Raw genomic sequence first — 8451 nt, 5'->3', positions numbered from 1 at the left:
TTTTATTCTACATTTTACTTATTATTTTTATTGATTTATCATAGATTGACACTCGAGAAAGGCTTTAGTTGATGTTGTGCAGGTTGTAGGTGTGGAAAATTTGGAACGAAACAAATCAAGAAAAAAGTGGCATAAAGAGGTGTGAACGTACCACCTGATCGAGAGCTATAGTGTGACCATGCTATTTATGGTGTGACCACACCATAATCCACAGACCTACGATGTGACCATGTTAGAGTTGGACATGACCATGCCGCTCTATTCTTTCTTAGGTTGAAAATTTTTTGTGCTTCCTCATTAGGTTTTCTTCTTCTTTAGGTTGAAACCTTTAAGGGGCTTTTTTTAGTTTCTTGTCTTGTAAGCTGTGAGAGAATATTATATAAGAAGAAGGGTTATTGTTGTTGTGGAGAAAACAAGTTATTGTAAGTTTAATATGCTTTTGTTTCTTGCAATGAAATCCTAAATAATTGTCTTTACTATGGTTTTCTCGATGATGTGTGACTAATTTCTTCATCGTTTCTCTATAATTTAGGGGTAGTGGATTTAATCATAATTTTATAAATTGTTTTTCCTATAGCATTTTTCCATATGCGTTCATGGCCAATATTGTTGGTCAACCTATGAACTTCATTTACTTTTAGTCTGGTGAACTAGGATGTTAAAATATTTAGTGAAGCTACAACCTCTAATCATTGCGTAGTGAAAACAAAGGGTTAACTACAAAATCTTGAACAGATAGAAATATTCCAGTGGGATTCAAGAATCTTTTCAGGGGATTGGAGTAGTGATGCAGAAGTCATGGGGATCAAGGGAGCCTCAAATTTATGGATTATAAGTTTCTTTTGACCTAGAAATAAGTATAAGAACTAGTATATCCCTGATTGACAATAACCTCATAAGAAAACATTTAGGAAAGCCACGATTAACACAGTCCCCAAATCACAGAGGCACAAACCTCATCATTCTTGAAAGAGCTCTTAAGATTTTTCCTTGTTATTTTTGTTTTTATTGTATGCTTGCTACTCTACATTCAATAGGATTTTTAGGACCTAAAACCTTCTTTGCAAAATCACCAAGCTAGGTTCGTCAGATTAGTAAACTAGAGATTTTTCTACAGGAATAATGCTAAGCATTTCCTCATTGGATTGATATGCAGACTTTTAGACTGCATACTGCTTGACATTTGAACTTGTGTTTTACGACCAACTTACTTTGAAGTAAGTTTTGGTACGTTAAGTTTTTGGCATCGTTGCACAAAAAAGACATTAATAATTATTGTTAATTTTATGATAACTTTAGTTGAAAGCTAGTTTGGCACTTTTTTTTACTATTTTTCTTATTTATTTTGTGTTTTGTTATTTTTATCATTGTATATGTATTACTATTGTGTTTTCTTTAAGGTGATATAAAAAATTAAAAAGCTTAAAAAAAGTATAAATCCAAAAAGCAAAAAAAAAAAATTTGCAGTTAAATTTTTTGTATTTTCTTTTTTTTCATATTGTGTTTGCATCATATGTGTGTTTATTGGCTGACTCGTGTGGGTCATTGTTACTGATTGTTGCATAATTTTATTAAATTATCTTTTTATGTTTAGGGGAGCTGAGGTTGAACTCGCCTCTTTTGAACCTGAGATCAATCACACCTTTAAACATCTTAGGAGAGCACATTCACATACTGAAACACTCATTGAAATGACTAACCCTAACACGCCCATCTTGAAACTACTTAAGGACTATGCCAACCCTTCTGTCGAAGAAGTCAATGTGATCATCAATTATCCATCTGTAGAAGCCAACACTTTTGAATTGAAACCTGTCATAATCTAGATGGTTCAAAACAATCGGTTTGAGTGACTTTCTTCTGAAGTCTCAAACATTCACTTAGACAACTTCCTTGAACATTATGCCACATTTTTGTACAACAGCGTCCCTATCGATATAGCTAAATATAGGCTTTTCCCTTTTTTTTTAAGGGACAAAAATAAGGTATGGCTTAACTCCTTTGCCCCAGGATCAATCAACACCTGGAATGACCTGGCTAAAAAATTTCTAGTAAAATATTTTCCTCCATCAAAGACTATTAAGCTCTGGAACGACATTATCTCATTCACCTAAATTGATGGAAAATCTATTTACGAAGATTGGGATAGATTCAGGGAATTACTTAAGAAGTGCCTACACCATGCTCTACTTGATTGGTTCATTATTCATACTTATTATAACAGATTGATAGGTTTTGTGAAGTTCATAACAGATGAAGCAGCAGAATGATCATTGATGTCTAAACCTTTTGATGAATCATACGAACTGATAGAGGAAATGACCACAAATAACTTGCTAAGAGAGTTGCACCCCAGAAAGTAGCGAGCGTGCATGAATATGATATATTAGATATCCCTGTAACCTAATTAGTTATTATTTCTAGGAAGTTAGATGATTTGCGGATGAATTCAATGCAAGGAAATCCACCTAGCGATGGACTAATACTTGGACCGGTGTTAGATCCAAGCAAGTTTCATTAGAATTTATTAATTCCACAGGAAATAATGGCCACAATCCATATTCCAATACCTACAACTCTGACTGGAGAAACCATCTAAACTTCTCTTGGAACAATAACAACCAACAGTGGAGAAATACTAAGAACAACCCGGTAGGTAGTTGGCCAAACCAAGGAAATGACCCCAAGAAGCAGCAATACCCACCTGAATTCCAAGCTAACTCCCAACCGATCCCATAGAAATTGTCAATCAAAGAGTTAGTTTTTTAAATGGGGAATGCTTTACAGAGCCAAGTTGTAGCCATAAAAAATCTTGAAACTCAATTAGGATAGCTAGAGAATTCTACAAAAAGAGACACTTGGGAGCACTGCCAAGTAACACTGAACTGAACCCAAAAGAAAAGGGAGTGAGCAAGTTCAAGTGGCAAAATTGAGGAGTGAAAAAGAGAGAGAAGCAACTCCTAAGAGAGAAGATCCTGTTGACATAGATCCAACGTTGGGAAGTGAACCAAAAACTCAAGGAAAGGAGGTAGAGAGACCTTTCTCACCTATTAAAATTGACCCCAAAGAAAGATTGCCACCATGCCGATCAATTCTTCATCATTTTGAAAAAAAAATATAATATGTATATAATTTTTATTTTGAAAATGGCATTTTAATTTTGAAAAATGAGATCAAATAGATCTCATTTGTCTAATATCACAAATAATCAATCACAATACTACAAATGCTAGCCATTCTGAGATATGAACACATCACTCAAAATTTGGCTCAATTATATAAACTAAGAAATTTATGAAACCTGTTTGGTCTGCAAAATTTGTGACCGATAATTCCCTTATCTAATATAAGGACTAGATAGGGTTTAAATTATCTAGGTTCATAATTCCCTATAGAGGAGCAAGAAATACGGGATGTCACAGGTTTAGAGGAGAACCTCAATGACCACCCAAACCATCCAACTATTTGGCTTTGTATTTTAGAAGTGATGCTATTATATGTATACTCCTGCCATTTATTTAAATTAGGGCCTATATCTGCACAATGTACAATCATGCAAATAGCCTTAGGATATAGGAGAGTTTACGTCTATCAAATTAACAACCTCAAAGTTCTAAAGAGAGTTAGGGCTTATATTGCACAACATGATTGTGAAAAAGCCTAAAAATATTGTAAGGATTTATGTCATAATGGATGAACAACCTTAAATTTCTAAGAGTTTATGTTCTTTAAGTCTAGGAAAATTTTAAGTTGAAGACCATCCTTCGCCTTGTGTTTTGTCTTGATCATCATCTGAAGTTGTTCGTCATGTGCTCACATCGTCGTTACTCGTCTTGTGAACAGCTCTCTCCGAGTTCTTCACTGTAGTTTTTTTAGGTCTTATCAAGTGTACTTGAGTTTAATTGGTTGTTGTTATTTTTGTGTCTTGTTATTATTGTTGAGTCACTGAGTTTATTTTTTGATTCCTTTTAAATAGGTGGCCTACTGTTCTCTACCATCTGGGTCTTCTACAAGTATAATAAGTAGTATAATAATAATGTTGCATACATAAGCAAGATATGTACAATAAAATACGATAAAAGGGAAAATGTTAGTGCGTATCTAGCTCCCCTGATGAAATTGCAATTGTCACAATCATTAAATATTTTCAAATGTAAATATGAGATGAATAAACATGTATATTTACATAAAATTAAGTGGCAGACATATATGAAAGATCAGAATTGGATATAAGTATTTCGAGTTAGAGATTGACTTAGATTTATCATTCTTTAAAGGCTACATAGGCAACCATCGCCAATTTGTGTGTACAAATTTTGACATTGACTAGAAATCACCAACAAAACAATCAATGGAGCGTAGTTCTTGGCCCAGTCCAGGTAACTGACTAGTGGACATTTAGAAGGTAACTCCCAAAACTCATACTTTGTCATGCACATAAGTATGGTAGATTTTCACATAGTGACCAAAATATTATTTCCATAAGAAATGTATTTGTTTTGTCATCTTATCATATATTTTGTAAATAAGACTTTCCACAAGTCAATCACACTGTCGGATTAGAACCACCGGTAGCCTTAGAAGGTAAGGGTTATCTCTTTTTAAATGTTGGTGAATAGTAGTGCCAATCTTGTACCCTCACAAGGTCCTCAGGCCAGAAGATACAATACTATCCCACCATCTTGAATTTATGACCAAATGCCTTTTTCATCACTGCCTTTACCACCAACACATCCAACTTATAGGTCAACCAGATGGTCTACATAAATTGCTATAGTTGAAATGTATCCAATTAGCAAAGAGAGTTTAGTCATAAAGTCTTAGAGCCCAAGCTCTTGTGCATTGGAGATCACTGTAGGTTACGTTGTTGTGGGATAATTCTCATTAATAAATGTTAATTTAAAGGGGGCTCGAATCATATCTTTATGGGTCTTTATGCTTTGAGAATGATTTTCCTTAATAAATCATAATAATTCCAAATGACCTATGAAATATCCAAAATCTTGTAAATACATTCAAAGGGAGACTCTGAACAATTTAAAATCTCCTCGACAATTTCAAGTTCATTTGGATTTACTATATTATTAAGTTGATCAACCTGTGTTGAATTAGAAGTTATATTATTATACCTTAAGTTGTTCTCAGTGTAAAATTTTTTATGTCTTAGTCAACCAATGAGTAAGGAAAATGGTCAACTTGTAATGTATTAAGAATTATGTAGGTAAACACCCCTGAGGGCGCATTCATAGTCATTTAGGAAATTTTACACTATTTCCCCTTAGTTGGCATAAAGCTTGTAGTGAAAGATGTTTCATTATCACCTATATTTTCTTCTTTAACCATTCCTCAAATGATATTAAATTATTTCTAACTAATCACCAAGCTTTTAAGACAGGGTCTGTTTGAGGGAGCCATAGCTTAGCTGCCACAGGAAACTGCGCGGGGAAGTTGTGTTGGGAAGTTGGCTGGCTGTTTGTTTTAGTTGATTGAAAACAACCATGTGATAGCTATTTTTGAACAAATGACCATTCTGACTCTATTTAGTAATACTACAAATGAAAAAAAGCACCTACAAAATAGCATAAAAAGACAAAACAATCATTATCAAATATACAAGGAACATAAATAAATAGGAACTATACAAAACAAAAAAAAGTATAAATTGATAAAAGAAGTAAGTAATTACATTTTTGTGGAGGTGTGTGGTCTCAGAGAACTCAATATATTAACTAATGATCTGTCACTACAAGAAGACAGTAGATAAAAAAAAGGTTTTTGGTTACCTTTAACTATGTAATACCTAGCCATGTTTGCCACATATGCATATCGCCAAAAAAGACCATCCAAAACATTCTAAGAAACCATATTGCCAAAAAGAAGAGAGGAACTTGGTTGCCTTCATTAGGATTTCACATGTGACACCAACTAAAAATGACTAATAAGTCATCTAGAATAACCCATAAGGTTAAATATCTCATCATGAACCTCTCAAAACAACTGAAAGAAAAATAAATGAAATGCAAATGAAAAAAAAAACATACAAATAGAGTAAAAAATCCAAATAATCAATATGAAATGTAAAGTACAAATAGTCTTCAATAAATGAAATAAAGTACAAATTATATTGAATGAAGTAGAAATACTCCAATCACTCTCCTACCATCGCATTCATAATTTATTCCATAAACTCTGTCATCTCGCTTGCGCCTTTCCCATCTTTAGTGCAGGTAGTAGAAGCATCATTCTTAAACCATTATAAAGAATGTTTAAGATGATAATGATATGCCTTGGCAGGTACATGCTCATGATCCTCATCTTTTCTACATAAGTTGATGTCATTGCGCATTTGTGGAGAGCCATCGTGACAATCATAATCTGCACACATTTGGGAAACGGGTAAGATGACAAATCACAGAATATAACCCATTTATTCTTCTAAACACTAAAAGTCCTCTTGAGATACCCTCACTGCAACGTATATCCAGTATCAATCAAGTAGTATCTACCTGATATGTATTTCATAATCAGTATTGAGATAAAAGTGATTTATGAGAGTAACTGAGTCTCAAGCATACCTACAGGAGGATGTGGGAAGTTATAAATGGTACTCCATGTTACAGGTTTGAAAATTCTAATATCATGTGCAGTGCCCTCCCAACTGGTCATGACAAAAATGAAACACATGTTGAAGTCACAAATGACTATGGCATTCTGTGTCGGGGACCCAAAACAATTGATGAATGTGATATTCTCATTATTTGAAAAACATGCATCAACTTGTGTTCCATCAATTAATTGAATACAATCCTTATAAAATAACGATGAGTTTGTAATAAAGTTGGTTTTTTTTAAAATTGAATCTAGTGAATTTGAGACTTTACAGTAAAGAACTACATGTACCATGCGTCGCGTGAAATCACTATAGGGGCTTGTTCGAACATAGGATCAGTAGGTTTTATGACTTGTAAATAAAAGATCACAAGTGCCTTCAACCCCACTAAGAAGAATTTGGAAATTATTTCAAAGGAGTGTTGAAATAACTCCATTGCACCTCACATCAATTAGTTATAGGATAATTTGTAGAAGCTTATAGTAACACCTCTCGCAAAGTCGTCCTGTAAGAGCAATGAAATCCATGAGATCTGTGTAGTTCTTCCAACAAATTGTTTAATACCACCCATCTCATGCAAACATATTGTTAAATCTCATTGCGTGGCCCGCAAGCAACTCCCAAACTCATTTGTCCCTGATAAATGAGGACTTCATGTATGGAGAAGCGATGAATGTACGGGTTATAATATTCATAGACCAAGCAAAAACATCTACAATTCTCCTTCTACATCTTTCTCTGGTAGTGTCTATGTAGATCAGCATCGTACTGCTAACATAGTGTTAACTTCACTTTTGTGAGGATTTAACCTAAATCAACATCCAAGATCAGAACTTATTCTAAACCACCCAAACTAATTCAAGGTCTCAAGTACTCATTTGCAAACCCTAAGAACACTATGACCATTAAATCCATCTCATGGAAGGAGTCTACCAACATTGACTCCTTGAACCCATCCGGGATCCCCCAACCCTAAAAATTAGACCAATTCTCTAATGTGCCCCTTTTGAACCCAAATTATGCTAACCTCCCAAGTTGATCAAATCAATGATGAAAAACCTTGATTTAGTCACCACATTGAAATTTGATCAACTCTGGACCCAATGGTCACCACATTGACCATTTGGTTAACCTTAAATCTAATGGTCACCACATTGATCATTTGGTCAACCCTAAACTCAATGGTCAACACATTGACCATTTGGTCAATCCTAAACCCGAATGTTCAACCTTGGTTAATTGGTCAACCCCAAACCTTTGTGACTATTGACCATTTGATGATTCAATTGGTCAACCCTAGGACCCAATTGGTCAACTTTGGTTAATTGGTCAACCCTAGCACCCAGTTGGTCAATACTGGTCAATTGATCAACTCTACATCATCTTGGTCAACTTATGGTTTTAGAGCATAATTTCATTTAATTAATTAATTAATTAATTAAATAATCAAAGAAAGATGGAATTAAAACTTATTAAGCTTAAATTTGAACCCTAAGACAATTCATCAAAGCCCAATGTCATGGCAACCCAAGCTCATGCATGACATCCAAATCCAAATCCAACCCATGGCCCATTGCTATTTGTCGGCACTATTTTTGGTGTGGGGTTTGTCCGTAAGAAGTTGTCGGTCATCGGAATTGAAATCCCGTTGCTCGCTTCGGAAGGACGTTTAAAAATTTGGATTTTTGAAAAAGATGAAGTCAAACTGACCCCATAATTTTCATAGTTTAAATGAAAGAGCGCTTTACCTCAAATCCTGTATCTATCCCGAAGGATGAACACAAAAATTGAGGGTGAGGCTCGATCAAATAAACTAAAGAAAGTTATGACATCCGTTTGGT

Source organism: Phalaenopsis equestris, unplaced genomic scaffold (assembly GCF_001263595.1).
Source record: "Phalaenopsis equestris unplaced genomic scaffold, ASM126359v1 Scaffold001160, whole genome shotgun sequence".
In the NCBI taxonomy this organism is placed as follows: Eukaryota; Viridiplantae; Streptophyta; class Magnoliopsida; order Asparagales; family Orchidaceae; genus Phalaenopsis; species Phalaenopsis equestris.
The sequence above is the reverse complement of the archived record's forward strand: the minus strand, read 5'-3'. Positions refer to the sequence as shown.